The sequence below is a fragment of the Lutra lutra genome, chromosome 1 (genome assembly GCF_902655055.1).
Source record: "Lutra lutra chromosome 1, mLutLut1.2, whole genome shotgun sequence".
NCBI lineage: Eukaryota > Metazoa > Chordata > Mammalia > Carnivora > Mustelidae > Lutra > Lutra lutra.
The window spans coordinates 194,923,220-194,942,141 of record NC_062278.1 but is presented as its reverse complement, the minus strand read 5'-3'; the positions used below and the strand labels follow the sequence as shown (position 1 = coordinate 194,942,141).

General features: G+C 39.9%; 1 protein-coding gene and 1 pseudogene across 1 annotated transcript in view; both read right to left on the bottom strand.

The window, feature by feature from the left end:
* FHIT (fragile histidine triad diadenosine triphosphatase) overlaps positions 1-18,922 on the bottom strand; it is an 851,975-nt gene that overhangs the window by 727,112 nt on the left and 105,941 nt on the right. The window lies entirely within an intron of this gene.
* On the bottom strand, positions 289-642 carry LOC125078284 (cytochrome c oxidase assembly protein COX20, mitochondrial-like; annotated as a pseudogene).

The following is an 18,922-nucleotide window of genomic DNA, read 5'->3' as shown; positions in this document are numbered from 1 at the left end:
GCATTTCAGATTTTAATTTAGCTTCTCTACTGTTTTTGAATTAGTGTTAGTTTTTCATAGACCACCCTATTAGCTAGAGGCAAAAGCCCCAGGTAGGTTGGTTGACTGATTGATTGGCTGGTTGCCTGATTGATTGATTGATTGAATTTTTAAAGATTAAAACTAACACGTATTTTATTTCCTTGATTGAAAGCCTCATGGTACACAGAACATGTAGAAGAGTTGACCTCAGTCTTGTTCACACTGACTCACGTGAGCTGCATTTGGGTTTTCTATGCCTGAGACTGCTCAACTGGTGTTGTTGCCATAGGTTTGTTTTCTTTCCGGATCAAGTTGGGTACTTTCATATAAAATATTATTTTTAATTCCTATTCTGGCAATTCTTTCCAGGATTCTTAGCTTTGCATAAGTATACCTACGATGGGACCAGCATTCTTGAGTCACTAACATAAATCCCCCTACTCCAACATAGCAAGATCATCTCATTCTACTTGTTAACAAAAAAAAATGTCCAAGGTGAACCACAGTGGAGTCTCAAGAACCATACAACACTGACTCCTGTGCACCGGGGATATTTCTGTCATCTAAAATTCCCAGGAGCCTCCCCTTGATGGAGTCACCAGGCTCTGGTATGGCAGCCATAGGCTCCAGTCCAGGCTAATTCAACAGACTAATACAACTACTTCCCCCAGGAAATAATGTATTTATTCTGAAATTTAGGAGTTAACTTCATATTTAAACACTTAATCTACATGAGCTATGTGGCAATTATTTGGGGTAAAAATTGACTACTATATATATATATATATATATTTATACACACACACACACACACACACACAATTTCAAACAAGACATCAAACTAATACTTTTGGTTCAGTGATCTCTTTTAAGACAGGTATGTCAAGCAATTTTTGTATTTTGTCAGCAGCCTTAAAAGAAATTTCAAGTAACCACAAATCATTGTTACACTTCAGAGTACTTGAGACACTCCAGATAAATATTTGATGATAGAGGGACAGTACGCGGGGGAATGGTTTCATCTAATATGTAATAGAAGAAAGTGACAAGACACCCACCCTTATGCTTATCAGGGAACAAGAAGAGAACGCTCTGGCAGAATATCACTCTCAGAGTTGCCAGTAATTGGCCCTACTTGAAGCAAAGAGGAGGGACTTAAATGGAGACACTATCTGACTTAAGCCTTTCTGTATAATGCAGTGCCCTGGACACAGATGGACATAGGACACATGGTAAAAATTGCCAAGTTATTCCCATTACCATGTGCCATCTCCAGCTGTGGCTGCCTGTGAATTCATCTGCAAAAGTGCAATGAATTATCTTTATCAAAAATGTTGAACGGTCTTTGAGATTACTGCCCTGTTAGGACATCTAGCCTAATAGGTACAGAGCTCTCCACCATCTGGGTAGCTGGAGAACGTGGTAGTGGGCTCAGGAAAGGACTGTCCACAGTGAATGCAGACTTCAGTTCCTCTAGGACCATGATGGACCCCACGGCAGGTCCCTGCTGACTGAGCTCTTGTCTCCTCTGTAACATGCCTATATAATAGTTAAGAGAAAATGCCCAGGCATCCAAATGATGGAGATAAGGAGAGACATCAGAACACGGCATGTCTCCTAAACTAACCCTTGATTTTCATAATTATCTAGTTTTTAAGACTGAGTGGCAAATAAGTAAAAAAAAATAAAACCTTTGGCCTGTAAAGCAAACAAGAAATAAATAAAATTGACTAACACGGAGTACAGTATCAGAAGGTACCAATTACTGGCAAAAAAAAAAAAAATTATCTGTATATGGCAGGCACTGTGCCAAGGATATTACATGAAATCTGTTCATCTTCACAACAACTCTTCAAGGTACATACTCTCATAATCCTCCTTCAGATAGATGAGAAAAATGAAGCACAGAGCAGTTTAGTAATTTACTCCAAGTAGTAAGCGGTAGAGAGTCAACCTGAAACTAGGTCTCTGGATGCCGTATCACAAACGCTTAACCACATCCCTTTTTCCCTTTACAGGCCTCCTGGACTGCATTGATCATCTTAATGTCTCGCCACGTACTTGAATAATGTGACTATAGATTATGGACATGTGCCTTTCCTAGCTGTCCTTAAATTCTGAGCTAAATATAAAATTAATGACATCTTGGGAGCTGTGATTCTTCCCGAACACATTTTGCTAAGAACATGGCTTATGAAATCTTTATATCTAGTTGAAATGTGTTTACTAAATCTTGCCAGGAAGTTCATTCGAGGGGGATATTACACATGGGCAATGTAAATTGCAGTAAGGGCTAAGAAGCCTTCATTCCAACTAGTTTTTTGCCACCGAGTAATAAGTAATTTAGTAGATTTGGAAAGTGAAGCACCTGGTCTACCCCTTCTCACAAGTTAGTAGGACTGCATAAAGATCAGTCACTCTACACAGAGTCGGAAATTTCCCCATCTGACACATGGAGTTTGCCTCTCGCAATGTTGTTGCAAACTGCACATTAGTGTTTAGACATAGTATCTCTGAGGAGGCACAAACCTGTTGCGGTGGCCTAGAAATTCCACATTGCAAATATGCATTTCCATGAGCATTTCTGAGCAAGGGAGAAAGGAGAACTGGGACTCCAACCCGCAGACCAACATCCTGTTCCTGGCTTTTCTGGCTCATAGCTGTGCCACCATGAGCAAGTCACACCATGAGCTTCAGTTTCCTCCTCAATAAAAGATGCTAACCTGCCTCATGATGTTCATGAGGTGCCTGTGAAAGCACTTGGAAAAACTATTCGGACCGAAGATCAGATATGTGCCATAAAGACACGTATATACTAATCCAGCTCCAAAGACTAAGACATGTATACCCACCAGATGCCAGTGGCTAGGTGATTAACCAGGTAGAAGACAAGTCCGCTCACTGACACACCCCCTCTCCCTCCCAGGAAGTGAGCCTGTGAGGAGACGCCCGGTTGCCGTTGTGATGGGAAAGGACAGAGCAGTCCAGGCAGAGGGACAGGGAAGGAAAGGACACAGGTTGGCTACAGAACTGGGTTCTAGAGAGCCTTCCTAAAGAGCACTGGGTATGCGTGTAATTCTGGAAACAGCAGCAGACAAGAATCATTCATTAACAGAAAATAATCTGATATAGAAAGGCTGTGTGCCAGGCACCATAAACCAAAAACACCAACATGCAGGATCTTGCTTGATCCTAATAATAAGCCAGTGAAGGAAGGCCTCCTACTTACTGATAAGGTATCAGAAGCTTTGGACAATTTATTGTCAGGTCACATAGGGAGTAAGTGATAGAGGCCAGGTTCATACAGGATCTGTAGAACTTGTTTGAACCTGGAGATAAGCTCTTTGACCACTTTGCTATGCTGCCTCTCTAAACCATTTTCAGGATACATACTAGTATCTCTACCAAGCTATATTTCTGTAGAACAACTTTGTGTTTAAATACATAGGGGAAAAGTCAGGTATGGTATACACTCAACTGTTCACAGCACTTTGTGCAGTGGGATCACAGGTGACCTTCTCAATACCCTTAGGTATTATATCTGACTTTTGTAATCAAAAAGAGAAAGCAATTAAAGAATTAAAATGCATCTTTATTTTTCCTTCCTAAGGACAACTCTTATTTCCAAATGCTTTCGGTCATCTATGGAAGGAAGGGAGGAAGGGAGGAAAGGCAAAAAGGAGGTATGAAAGGGAGGAAAGGCAGGGAGGGAAGGGAGGAAAGGGAGGGAGGAAAGGAAGAGAGAGAAGGGAGGAAGGAAATGGAGGGAGGGAAAGGAGGGAAGGGAGGAAGGAAGGAACAAATGAATGAACAAACGAACAAATGAATGACGGAAGGGAGAAAGAAAGAAAAAACAAAAGAACAGTAGAAAGAAAGAAAAAGGAAGGAAGGAAGGAAGAAAAAGAAAGAAAAGAGAAAAAGAAAAGAGGACATCAAGGGACAGTTTGTTAAGGATTAAATATTATAAATTTGATAAATTTGATTTATAGCTTAAGTATCTGTGGGACAGCAGGAAACCACTGAAAACATTGGAGTGAACCTAATCTAGAGGGAGAGGCTGGACTTGAGGTTCATGATGGCAGGTGTGGGGTACCCTCACAGGGATGGAGGTCAGTGTAGAGTGCTTTACAGAGTAGTCCCCACTCCAAGACTTTCAGAGAACTCTGGGAAGAATCACTAGTATAGGATCCACTGTGCTGGTGGGAATCAGTAGTTCCCCTTCTAAAATGTTGGCTGGGAGAAAGGCTAAGAATCACTGATACACAAAGAGATAATCAGTGGAAAGCTATGCAATTAGATAAGACAGTAAAGGGAAAAGGTCAAAGAAAAGCAGAAAGGATAGGCATAGGGAAGCTCCATATTTGGAAGAAGCGCCATACCTGAAGACTAGAAAGAAGATAAAGGGAAATGAAAGGCAGGGGACGGGGGAGGAAGAAAAGGCGTGGGTAGGAGGGTTGTTTCTTATAATGGAAGAAGGCTTTAAAATATAAAACTACTTGTTTCAGAAAAAAAAGTTTCATATAACAAGTAAATCCTTACCTTACCTTAGATTAATATAGAAAATAAAAAAGCTGGTTTCCATCTGTATTTAATATGTGGAACAGTGTAATCTCTTTTATCCACATAAGCTATTGCAATGAGATTTATAAACAGATGAAACTTCTTTCAAATTAACTGTTTCCAATAGTTTAGAGTCACAATGGATACTTGTTACTTGTATAATGAAAACTTGTTTCTAGAAGTTCCTAAGCCAACTAAGAAGGCCATCACGATATTGAAATGCTTTGAATTAAACATTAGCAAAAGAGCAATTTTAATGAAAAGCACAATTACCTTTTATTACTGTTCAAAAAAATCATTTTCATGAAGTTTTATCTATTTGGCAATGTTGAACTTAACCTGAACCCCATGCTCCCAGGAAATAGCCAAGGTCAAGAAATTCGTACCCTTTTGTGTTTTGGGAAACATCCCACAATATAAGGACTGATCTGCCCTTGGATATTCTGAGACCCACATCCACCCTTCCTCATGATGCCCTTATTTTGTAAAACCTCAAAATGTTTACCTCATCTCTGCATAGGAAACATGCCATTCTAAATGCCATAACTGATATCAACCATCCTCTATTGTTGGACATCTAGGATGTTTCCAGTTTTTCACAACTACAAACAAAGCTACATCAGCCTTCTTTGTACAAACAACCAGCCAACCTCAACTGTTCTCCTTCTTTGAGACTTTGCTCATGAGTGAGCATTCCCCCTTTTGTAAGGGCCTGGATAAAATCATCTCCTGTTATAACGGTCTGGTACACCTTGTCTTTGACATATTCAGCTGTTATGAGGTTTCCAGAAAAAAAAATAGCAAGAAAGAAAGGAGACCATATCACAAATACTTGCTCCATGCTCTTTTCCAGAAAACATAAATAAAAACAAAAAATTTCACAAAGAATACTTAATATCAATTGATAATGCTGGTGCAAGGACTCCAAGAAGGGAAATGAGATTCTAAGAACAATCTGACTTTGCCTGAAGATGAATTAGTACAACTGAAAAGTATTTCAAATTTCTTATTTGAAAGGCAAGGAAAATAATACTAAGGAAGGAAACCGGACTCACTACGATCAGGAGAAACACTCCCAATTCAGCAAACCGCACAGGTAGCATGGTGCATTTTACAGGGCCCAAAATATTTGACCAATTCTAGCAATGTGGGAAGAGAAAAAAAATCACAGCTTTGGCAAAGGAACAAAGTCCTAACCATTAGGATGACTTAAAGACATGGGCTTCAAGCTCGCATGGGATTCAAGAACCACCTTGTTCCAAATTTCAGCAGGTTCGTAAATCACAAATCCCAGGCACAATTCAGTGGGGCAACTCCCATTGATGTTTTGAAATTTGTGATTTTCTGCAAGTTTAGTTTGCTTGGAGGAAAATCATTAAATATATCACATTTTATTTCTACACTTCTGTAGGACTTCTTGGGTAACTGACCAATTCTGGGGGTAGAGGTGATTGGAGGGGGTAGAATATTCTAACCACGTGTCATTTTAGGTTCTGCATTAGGACAATGATGCTGCAACTCTAAGGTAGAAGAGTTTACAGCAGAAGCAGCTCCACTTGGAAAGGAAACTGCCGTAATTTCGACTATGAATTAACAACTCATTTCTTGAGCACTGCAAGAAATGAAGCATACCCTTTATCTCATTTAAATCTTGGAACACTCTTCAAGATTCCATTTGACAGATGCAAAGGTGAGACAAAAAGGCTTTACTGTGTGCTTAGGGTAACAAATTTGGTGGAAAGTGGTAAACAGTGATTATTAAAGAAGGATTCAACATGTAGCCCTGTTAGAGTCAACGACATTCAATTTTGTGTGAGACCAACAGAATGTGGCCAAATAAAAGTATTTAATGTGAAAGGCTTAATGAATTCAACACAATGATTAGTAATTAACACATCAATCTCCCGAATGTCAATGGATAGCTCTAAACTGCTGGGGGAAAAAAATTTTTTTTAAATAGTCCTGGAGCTTGCTTGCAGAGTTTCTTCTCTTGAGTTGATTAAATATTCCCTCCAAAATCTTGTTTACATTATTAATTTGCTCAGCAACCCCCGTCTTCAGAGAAGTAAATTTCCACCTGGTCCCTTAAGAGTTAGCGCATATTTTTAATTAAAATGGTCTTGAATAAATTGAGTTGTTATTCTTACAGGCTGTATTACTAATAGTATTAACTCCAAATAAGACACAAAGTTAAAAAAAAAAACAAGGTACATTAAAAGTATGCACATATAAGGGCCTTGAACAGTGGAAGATTTATCTAAACTTCATAAAAAAAGATCTGACTCTCAATTATGAAAAAGGGACAGTGAGTCATTTCTATAGTTTTTATGAATGATTCACAACAGTTAAGAAGTAAAGATGTGTCAAGAGTTTACAGGTTCAAAGTACAAACTGCATGCTTTCTTTAGGAAAAGCTAAAAACAAAATTAAACACCAGGAGAAAGATTTGACACTCTTCTCTCTTATACTCTAAATGACAGTAACAGAGTTATATGCAATTACACGCTGTCATGAGCAGTTTAATTATCATATGCCTGAGCAGATTTTTTTTTCCTTAAAAAATCAAGTACCCTGTAGAACGTTCACATCTGAATGCTTCTAACCTAACTTTGCCATCCTTCCACTATATTCAATTTTCTGTGGACACAGAGGAGTGGTCTATCCCTTAAAATGATGCTATTAATAACTTCTGATGATTGTTTCTACTTCCTTGGTGTTAGTTGTGATCTCTCCCTTTTCATTAATAATTTTATTAATTTGGGCTTTCACTCTTTTCTTTTGGATTAGTGTGGCCAATGGTTTATCAATCTTATTCTTTCAAAAAACCAGCTTCTAGTTTCATTGATACGTTCTACTGTATCTCTGGTTTCTACCTCATTGATCTCAGCTCTAATCTTGATTATTTCCCTTCTTATGTGTGGAGTTGGTTTGATTTGTTGTTGATTCTCCAGTTCTTTAAGGTGTAGAGACAGCTGGTGTGTTCTGGATTTTCCAATTTTTTTTGAGGGAGGCTTGGATGGCTATGTATTTCCCCCTTAGGACCGCCTTTGCTGTATCCCATAGGTTTTGGACCAAAGTGTCTTCATTCTCATTGGTTTCCATGAATTGTTTCAGTTCTTCTTTGATCTCCTGGTTGATCCAAGCATTCTTAAGCAAGGTGGTCTTTAGCTTCCAGGTGTTTGAGTTCCTTCCGAACTTTTCCTTGTGATTGAGCTCCAGTTTCAAAGCATTGTGATCTGAGAATTTGCAGGGCATAATCTCAGTCTTTTGGTATTGGTTGAGTCCTGATTTGTGACCCAGTATGTGGTCTATTCTTGAGAAGGTTCCATGTGCACTTGAGAAGAATGAGTACTCTGTTGTTTTAGGGTGGAATGTTCTGTATATATCTATGAGGTCCATCTGGTCCAATGTGTCATTCAATGCTCTTGTTTCTTTATTGATTTTCTGCTTCGATGATCTATTTCTGAGAGAGGTGTGTTAAGATCTCCTACTATTAATGTATTCATATCAATATGGCTCTTTATCTTGATTAATCCTAGCAACAGCAATCAGACAACAAAGAGAAATAAAAGGTATCCAAATTGGCAACGAAGAAGTCAAACTTTCTCTCTTCGCAGATGACATGATTCTTTATATGGAAAACCCAAAAGACTCCACCACCCCCAAACTACTAGAACTCATACAACAATTCAGCAACGTGGCAGGATACAAAGTCAGTGTACAGTAATCAGTGGCTTTCTTATACACTAACAATGAAAATACAGAAAGGGAAATTAGAGAATCGATTCCATTTACTATAGTACCAAGAACCATAAGATACCTGGGAATAAACCTAACCAAAGAGGTAAAGGATCTGTACTTGAGGAACTACAGAACACTCATGCATGAAATTGAAGAAGACAAAAAAAGATGGAAGACCATTCCATACTCTTGGATTGGAAGAATAAACATTGTTAAAATGTCTATACTGCCTAAAGCAATCTATACTTTTAATGCCATTCCAATCAAAATTCCACCGATATTTTTCAAAGAGCTGGAGCAAATAGTCCAAAAATTTGTATGGAATCAGAAGAGACCCCGAATCGCTAAGGAAATGTTGAAAAACAAAAATAAAACTGGGGGCATCATATTACCTGATTTCAAGCTTTACTACAAAACTGTGATCACCAAGACAGCATGGTACTGGCATAAAAACAGACACATAGACCAGTGGAACAGAGTAGAGAGCCCAGATATGGACCCTCAACTCTACGGTCAAATAATCTTTGACAAAACAGGAAAAAATATACAGTGGAGGGGCACCTGGGTGGCTCAGTGGTTAGGCCTCTGCCTTCGGCTCAGGTCATGATCCCAGGGTCCTGGGATCGAGCCCCGCATCAGGCTCTCTGCTCAGAGGGGAGCCTGCTTCCTCCTCTCTCTCTGCCTGCCTCTCTGCCCACTTGTGATCTCTGTCTGTCAAATAAATAAAATCTTTAAAAATATATATATATATATATACAGTGGAAAAAAGACAGTCTCTTCAATAAATGGTGCTGGGAAAACTGGACAGCTATATGTAGAAGAATGAAACTCGACCATTCTCTTACACCATACACAAAGATAAACTCAAAATGGATAAAAGACCTCAATGTGAGACAGGAATCCATCAGATTCCTAGAGGAGAATATAGGCAGTAACCTCTTCGATATCAGCCACAGCAACTTCTTTCAAGATATGTCTCCAAAGGCAAAGGAAACAAAAGCGAAAATGAACTTTTGGGACTTCATCAAAATCAAAAGCTTCTGCACAGCAAAGGAAACAGTCAACAAAACAAAGAGGCAACCCACGGAATGGGAGGAGATATTTGCAAATGACAGTACAGACAAAAGGCTGATATCCAGGATCTATAAAGAACTCCTCAAACTCAACACACACAAAACAGACAATCATATAAAAAAATGGGCAGAAGATATGAACAGACACTTCTCCAATGAAGACATACAAATGGCTATCAGACACATGAAAAAATGTTCATCATCACTAGCCATCAGGGAGATTCAAATTAAAACCACATTGAGATACCACCTTACACCAGTTAGAATGGCCAAAATTAGCAAGACAGGAAACAACATGTGCTGGAGGGGATGTGGAGAAAGGGGAACCCTCTTCCACTGTTGGTGGGAATGCAAGTTGGTGCAGCCACTTTGGAGAACAGTGTAGAGATTCCTCAAGAAATTAAAAATAGAGCTTCCCTATGACCCTACAATTGCACTACTGGGTATTTACCCCAAAGATACAGATGTAGTGAAAAGAAGGGCCATCTGTACCCCAATGCTTATAGCAGCAATGGCCATGGTCGCCAAACTGGAAAGAACCAAGATGCCCTTCAACGGATGAATGGATAAGGAAGATGTGGTCCATATACACTATGGAGTATTATGCTTCTATCAGAAAGGATGAATACCCAACTTTTGTAGCAACATGGACAGGACTGGAAGAGATTATGCTGAGTGAAATAAGTCAAGCAGAGAGAGTCAATTATCATATGGTTTCACTTATTTGTGGAGCATAACAAATAGCATGGAGGACAAGGGGAGTTAGAGAAGAGAAGGGAGTTGAGGGAAATTGGAAGGGGAGGTGAACCACGAGAGACTATAGACTCTGAAAAACAATCTGAGGGGTCTGAAGGGGCGGGGGGTGGGAGGTTGGGGGAACCAGGTGGTGGGTATTGGAGAGGGCACGGATTGCATGGAGCACTGTAATAAATTTTTAAACAATGAATACTGTTACACTGAAAATAAATAAAAATTTTTTTTAAAATGATGCTATTAAAATTCCCTCACTTTATTTTTAAGCTCTTAAAGCCTAGGTAGCATTTTGTCAGTATCCACCATGCAGAGAGCCTGAACTCATTCATTCTTTCTACTGCTTGAATGCCTCCTTCATGCCAGGTAGCAGTCTAGGATGTGAGATACACCCAGGAGGCCATGGGATCTTACTGGCAAGTAAGGAGACTGGAAACAAGCAGGGAACTGGACAATAGAGAGGCGGCTTTGGATCAGTGGTGTCTATGTTCTCAGACTGCACGGTCAGCCCTGGTTTAAATCCTAGGTGTGACTTTAGGTACATCACTCAAGGTCTCTAACTCAACCTCTTCCTCATCTGAAAAATGGAAGCAATGAAAATCCCTACTTCACTGATTTGTGAGGATTAAGTGAGAGGATGCAATGCTTTTAACCTAATTCCACGGCACACAGTATAGATACATATACGCTCCATGAATATCAGCTGCCCTAAGGATGCTAATTATATCATTATTACTTTTTGCCTTATAACAAGTGCCATGAAGAGCTATGTAAAGGATGCTAATAAGAGCACCAGAAGAGCAATAAATCTCCCTGGAAAAGCTCAGTATGAACAGACAGACTATAGAGGAGACCATGCCATGTAGCGAGTCTTCGATACCTATGAGAAAATAAATAAATAAATAAATAAATAAATAAATAAATAAATGGAGTGTTGTACAAGAAGAACTCTCAAGAGAAGATGTTGTGTTTGTTTAAATGACTACTTCATCTTAAGAAAGCAGTCTTTAGCTACTGATTAAACCAGAGCCCTAGCCATCCTGATGATGATAATCATCAACATCCATAAATTCGTCTGCTGCATCACATCTTGGCATGCAAACGTTCATTTGTTACAATTATCCCTTCAGTTTGACATGGAGAGAAAGCAACCATAAAGCAAGTTCTATTACCCTGGGAAGCGCCTCCAAATAATTAAAATTCTGAAGCACTCCTCGAGCTGAAAGCCCATCAGCCCCTCATTGCGGGCACGTTCTATTAAATAAGCAGGCTCGTGTTTGTTGTTCTTGCAATCCAAGTCCTTGAGCTCACAAATCCCACAGCACCAAAAGTCATTATTTTTTAACCTAATTTAATTTTTTAAGTCCCAAATCTATCTTCGGGGGAAAAAAAAAAGGCCACCATTTCTTACATACATCTTGGGCCCTTTCAAGGTCCTTGTCATTGGGCTAAGCTTATAACAGGCATGATCTCATCTTCATAGTTTTCCAGGGTGATGGTACTATTACTCAGAGTTTGAAAGGAAACTGAGGCCCAGAGAGATTCAAACCCTCACCCAGTTTCATTAGCTCAAGCATATTAGAGCTACGATTTGAACCCAACTTTCAAATCAATGTCCTTATCTACTATATTATAGCATATGCACCTTGAGAATATATTTTTTCTTTTTTAAAGCAAGACTTGCATTCTAAATGCAAATGAAGGTCAGGAGGGGGTAAGGTGTGGTGGGGGGGTAAACAAGTGGGAGCAGGAAAAGGAAGGTGAAGGACTCAGTTACTGCAGGCACATGTTTAACAGAATTCTCGTAGGCTCCATCTCAGGTTGGGTTTTCATGAAGATCATTCTCTTTCCCCAATGACTGAACTCCGTTTTAAGTCTGGGTCTTAGACAACAAGAGCTACTCACTTCCTCTTAGACTTGGAGGAGTGGTTTTCTCCCCCATTATTGAGTTTTAGACCTGCCATCTTCTCATAAGCCTTCGTGAGGTGACAGTCTACTCTTTCTCATGAAACAGGATGAGAGCAACATATCTACATGCGAGTCTCACCAACCAATTACAAAGGAAGACGGGCTTGTTGTAAGCATTAATTAAAATGAGATAACATTTTGCTTAATTAGTGCAGTGCCAGGCACACAGTAGGCATTCAATATATGTTTGCTCCATTCCTAATAACTTTTATGGATATTATGATTCCTAAAAATAGTCCTTTAACTCACATGGGAGCAATATCCTGTATACCACATGCCCTTTGCTCAAGATTTTGCAACCTAACAGAAATAACTAAAATCAACAATTAGCTTGTGCAAATGAGGAATCCTGCAAATGACTGCTTTCTTGGACTTGTAACAGCCACATGCTCAACTGGAGGAAATTTATTTTCATAAATGTTTGTCACAGGGAAAAATGGGCTGTTTGATAAGGCTGGCATCTGAAAGAGGAAATTCATAAGGAGGAAAACAATAATTTTATTTTAAAGGATCACAAGCCATTATTAAATGCACCTGCTTACCAAATGCAGCTTAGAGACCACAAACAACTGGGTAAACTGAGTCCAGGAGTGGTTGGACTCATGCAGTCAATTGATTAATTTAACTAGTCAATTAATTGAAAAGACATCCAGCCCATGTGCATGAAGACCATGCCAGTGAGCAAGACTAACAGAAAGAGTTGGCATATAAAGGGCCACCAGACTCAATTAATTCACATTTGATCAGATGCCCTGGATAATGTTGGCTCACAGCTGGATTTGTACAACACAAAACACACAGAGTTGCATTTAAATATTAATAAGTATAAATATTTGAAAAGGTGTATCTTTTTTACTTATCATATAGCCCAAGGGAAGAAGAAAGGTTGCATAATTTCTGGATACCTCAACTGAGGAAGGCTCCCAGCCCTCACTGAAGTTCAAGAGCATTTACTTCATACCTACGGTCACACCCTTGCCACCTCCCAAGACCAGGCCTGACTTGCTACTCCCCTTCCGTGCTGACTTTAGACACAGCTAGCAGTTTTGCTAAGTCGCACTGCAGGGGGACACTGTGTCCCTTTCTAAAGACAACGCAAATTATGGAACTAACCTACTTAATCTCTTGTCCCAAAGATTTCAGTGTTTAACTCTACTCCCCCATAATTCACTGCGCGCAGCAATTAAATTAATGGCAGCCGCGGTAGCATGGAATCCTTTAAGCCCCTTTGGGCTTGTTCCTTTGATTAGACCAGATCCAGGAAGCTGCAACAATTTGCAGGCAGATTAGAGGGGCTCCCTTTTTTATTGCCATCAGGGCTGAAGATTGAAAGGTCAGGTGTGTTGACATCTTACTCATCTCCACCTGTGGCAGTTTACATTGAGGTTATTCTTAAAAAAGGTTTTTAATACAGTAAGAGGACCATGTGGATCACGAGGCATGAAGCACCCTCATACATTTCAGGCAAAGGTACCAAGCAGATTTATGCCTATCTGTTTCCTCAACACACCCTGACTGCCACCTCCAGGTGCCAATAACGGATGCAGGACATCAGCATCCTGACGCTCTGTGAGATAGGATGGGGGCCTTCTGGATCTTACAACATTTAATTATGCTCTTCATGGTTTGAGGACTAAACCCAATTTAATTGCATTTTATTACATTTTAACCTTCGGTGGAAAGAAACGCACTTCTTATGTGTTCATCAGTCATTCCCAAATCTAGCTTAATCAAAACCACTTGAACATTTTTATATTGAAAAGAAACAAACAAAAAATTGAAAACCAGATTCCCAAGTCTCACCCCTGAGCTGGTGAATAAGTATCTCTTGGGGACTCGGCCCAGGAATCTCTCATTGCAGAGAGCCCCTCTAGAGGTGGTCCTAGTAAAGACCCAGTTCAAGGACTCACTGGTACATGCCACAAAGCCAAAGTGTAAGAAAGTTTACCCGAAAATAAGTAACAATGTTCAGTGAAGTTAAACAATGAGGAGGTTGGGATAGTCAGGCTGCTTGGGATTGAAATCGCCTTCTCCCACAGCAATAGGGTGTATAAATTACCGAATCTCTCTGGGTCTCATTTTCCTCACTTCTACAATGGGGTTACTACCACCTCCCATGTGTAAAGCACTTAGCATGGGCCACAGCTATATGAAGCTACCCAAAACTGTGAGTGGTAATTATTTTTTAACCAGATTCCAGAAATTCTATAAAACAAAGCTCATTGTATCATAGTAAACGAATTTTCCACAAAACAGAATAGCCTTTTTCCTCTCATTTAATTCTTTATACTTAATATTATAACTTCCTGTGGGATAGGCTGAACATAATGACTAAATTCTAATTTAAAGCTGCATTACTTAATAATTTACTTAATTCAAAGGCACCATCAATTCATTAATAGCTTTGTTGGAATTAAGGAAGGAAAACAAGTGTGTGATGATTGTAAACTGCATCCCAATCTCAGAAACGTTAAAATGTACTGGGGTGAAGTAGTCCAGGAGAATGTAGAATCCAATGTTGTCAAAAACCCAGGAAAGTCTGTATAAACAAAGCCTACATGTCCCCAAACACACAAAGTTCCGCCATGCTGTCATCGGCACAAGAGTCCTCCGTAATATTCTAGGGTCAAATCTCCTGGAAATCACTACCCATCGTTGCCCTCCTTCCCATACCCTCTTTTCATAGTTTCATGATGCATATTCACATATTAAAATACCTAAAGGTTGAGAAGTCTTCCAACAGATCTACCAGTTGAACTTGCCTTGAACTTTTCTACTGACCCTTTGGGGAATAAACTTCCTCAGTACATATTTTGAGAAATGTTAAAATAAACCAAGTTTCTTGGCTATAGTAATTATGAATATCTCTGTCCAAATATCTTGTCTTGTCAGAGTACAAGACCTATGAGGAAAGAAGTCCCATGTCCTGAACTAACCACAGGATTCATCGCTTCCTTCCAAGGAAAGTAAAGACCCTTCCTTGTTACTTATTAGATGGTGAAAAATGAACCATGAGAAAACAGGGAGAGCCATTACTTTTTCTGAGCAAACTTGTAAGCTGAGAACATTATTGAGCATTTATATTGCATGATAATTTGACAAAAAGACATTTTTACAGTTTTTAATTATCCCAATGATAAGAGTAAAATTCCAGGAACTGTTTATTCAGATCCATCTTGGTAAAATAACTACATTCAATAAACAGAGAATACAGACAGTTTTAATTTTACATGTGGGCCAGGAGGATCCGTTTCTCCCAAAACATGTATCATCCCATATGTGGTGTGATTTATAATCCCCAAAGCATTAAAATTTGAATTGTGAGTCTTCTGTTTAGGATTCATTGGAATTCTGATCCTATAGTCACACTAAAATAGATGCAGCCTAAAAGAAAATTCTCCACATTTTAAAGCCAGATGGCCTATATAAGCTAAATATTTTTTCATTGCTTGTTCAGAAGAAAATTCACGTTGGAAGGGGTGAATTAATTTAAGTAGACATGAGTTTAAGGGATCCTTAGTCATCAGTCCCAAACTTAGGACTTTATTTAAAGAAAATGTATTTTTTAATTAAGTTTAAAAAATAACAAAAAAAGAATATATATAACAACCCTGGCACAGAAAACTTTTCTTTTAAAAAAATCCCCTAATGTTTGGTTGGGGGGGGGATCCCTAAATTAAAACAATTCTCCTCCATTCCATGGTGTGACCAACTTTTTTTTTTCTTCAAACTGAAAAATGAGATCTTTATTTGAACTAATTTATAGAATCACCAAAAAAGGTCAGATTATTTCAAATTCTCTGGTAATAAATATGTTATTGAAGAGTGAGACTTAATCATGATTTTCCTTTTGATTAAAAACAAAGCAACAAATCCAATTCTACCCTACCATTATTTTTTTTTTTAAGATTTATTTATTTTAAAGACAGAGTGAGCACGCATGCATGTGAGTTGGGAGAGGGGCAGGGGGAGAGGGAGACAGAGTCCCCCAGAGGATCCTCCACTGGGCATGGACCCTGACACAGGATTCGAAATCCCAGGACCCTGAGATCATGACCTGAGCTAAAATCAAGAGTCAGAAGTCCAACCACCTGAGCCATCCAGATGCCCCCAATTCTACCATTTCTAGTCTTAGACTGAAGGACGTGGACTCTAGCATGCAACATTCTTACACATTCTATACTTACTTTTCTCTTCTATTGATACAAATATATATAAATATGCATAGAAAGACTCCCCAGCAGCCCTGGGAGACATTAACCATACTGAATGATTCAGTTAAATGAAATCAAGAAACTAATAAAAAGGATAGCAACATTCTTCTCTTCCTCATATTTAACATCTCTGTTCTTTAAAATGAAAGCAAGTAGCTATACAGTAACCTTGAACATGCCATAGAGCCGGGTCTTCTCTCCAGCACTCTAAGAACTGCTCAGATATGCAAGACAGGACCTCTTCAAGTCATCATTGAGTCTTAAACACCACGAGGATTAGGGGCACGGATCCCCCAGGGGAGTCAAAATTCCATGTGCAACTTTGGATTCTCCAACACTTAACTAATAGCCTACTACTGACCAGAAGCCTTACCCTCAACATAGTCAATTAACACAAATTTTGTATATGGATTAATTAATTATATGATATATTCTTACAATTAAGTAAGCTAGAGAAAAGGCAGTGTTTAGAAAATCATGAGTCCTGTGCTGAATTTACTGAAAAAAATTCCTTGTAGAGGGGTGCCTGGCTGGCTCGGTTAGTAGATCATGAGACTCTTGATCTCAGGGTTGTGAGTTCGAGCCCCAGGTCGGATGTAGAGATTACTTAAAAAAAAAAATCCACATATAAGTGGACATGCAGAGTTCAAACCCATGCTATTCAAAGGCCAACACTATTCCCTACGTGGGATAAAAATGTTGAAGGCATTTTCTTCTGCATGTTACTTGCACGTTCCTCCATTAGACATTCAAAGTCAGTTTCTCAGCAAACAGTCTTAGAAAACAGACCATAATTTTGTTTAAGGCAAAGGTCTTCAAAGGCAGTCAGAGGCAGGTTGAGGATGGGAGGCCCCAAACAAGCCCTTCTCTGTCCTAACAAGAGCAACTCTCATGGAATCAGTTTAGTAAACTGAGTTTCCACATAAGATTATAAGAAACTTTAAAAAAAAAGACTGTGCAGTTTAAAAATAAAAATCTGAAAACCACAGTTTAGTGGAAGTGGGACATGCATGCAAGATAGGACTCACTCCTGCATCAGGGTCAGGATTGTGGGTAGCATGACCCATTTGCTGAGACAATCCTTGTACCCAAAGGCCCAGAGCAAAGGGCCACATTACAGAAAGTGCCCCGACTGTCAGGGAAAAACTAGCAACATTTGCGTGCCAAGAGCACATCTTTAAATCCCATTACTACTCGAGTACTGATTCAGAGGGTGAAGCATTCACATTCTGCCTACTGTAGGGCCGGCCCATAGTCAACACATGCACTGAAGGGGTGCCTGTGATGGGCCCGGCATCATGCCAGGAGCAGGAGGACGTTGTTGAACATAAACAGCACAGCCCCTGCCACCTAGAGGTCAAGTCTAATGGAAGAATGGTCATTTATCAAATATTACAAAGAACTGCCACATAATGAGCCTCTTCTGGGCATCAGGCACCAGTCTACCATCAGCCCATTTCATCAGCAGCACATCTCTAAGAAGGAGGGGCTATGACATCTCCATGTCCCCGAAGAGGCACTGAGGCACAGAAAGGTCATGGGGCTGCTGAAAGGCCAAGTTTGGTTTGAGGTGCAGCCAAATGGCTTGAGATTCTAGGCACAGCACTCATTAGACCCTCTCTCCTCTCTTTCACACATTATCCTCAAACACCCAAAGCATACCACTGAGGCAGGTCTTCAAAGAACAGACATGGGATGCTAAAAGTCTATAATTTCCTGGGGATTTGACCTAAGCAGGGAGAACAGACCACAACTGCAGAAATGACATTTGAGCTAAAAGCTTAAGGAATGGGAGAGAAAAGGGAAGAGGTCAATGCACCTGCCAAGGGCGGGGGGTGGGGGGTAGTGCTGGTGAGCACAAGCACTAATAACCAGCCCACTGGACAGAGAGCACAGAGGCACGGAGTGGCGGAGAGCACTGGGAACAGTGGGTGGTAGGAGGTAAGAGGTGACAGGCACGTCAGGACCATGGTGAATAGGGCCCTGTAGACCATGGTAAACAGTTTTGTCTTCATCCCTGGACTAAAAGGAAATCACTTCAGGAAGGTCCCTCAGAGGTACAGGTGTTTCAAAAGTCCTCCCTGATGCATCCACACGTGAACCATGAGAACCTTCTAACCTGTCAGGACTAACTAGGCATGATCCTCCCCCACAGACTGACCAAGACAGAACCAACCCTGCTCTGGATCATTCTGTATGTTCCTGAGGCATGCCTGCAGCCTACAGTGGACAGACCCCTGAGCACTGTGCTGGGAGGTGGGGCGGAGAGGAGGGTGACTGCTCCAGCTAATCTCTCCCCAAGCTTCATCCGTGGGACAATCCATCACCTCCTCAGACTTCAGCATGGAACGAGAACTTTGAGAATACAAACATTTAAAAAATGATGCCATTCTCCTCAAAATCTTTCCTTCATTTGTGACTGGTAGAAGGAGACAGATACCGTATCACATTACTGAATACCATGGGACATTTGTTCGCACTTAAAAGTATTTAGGTGTTATTTCATGTAAATGTTGAGAAGGGGAAAAAAAAAAAAACCAACTTGTTTTTCTTATCTCTTGGGAATCAGGTTTACTTCCCCCCCAAAATTCTGCA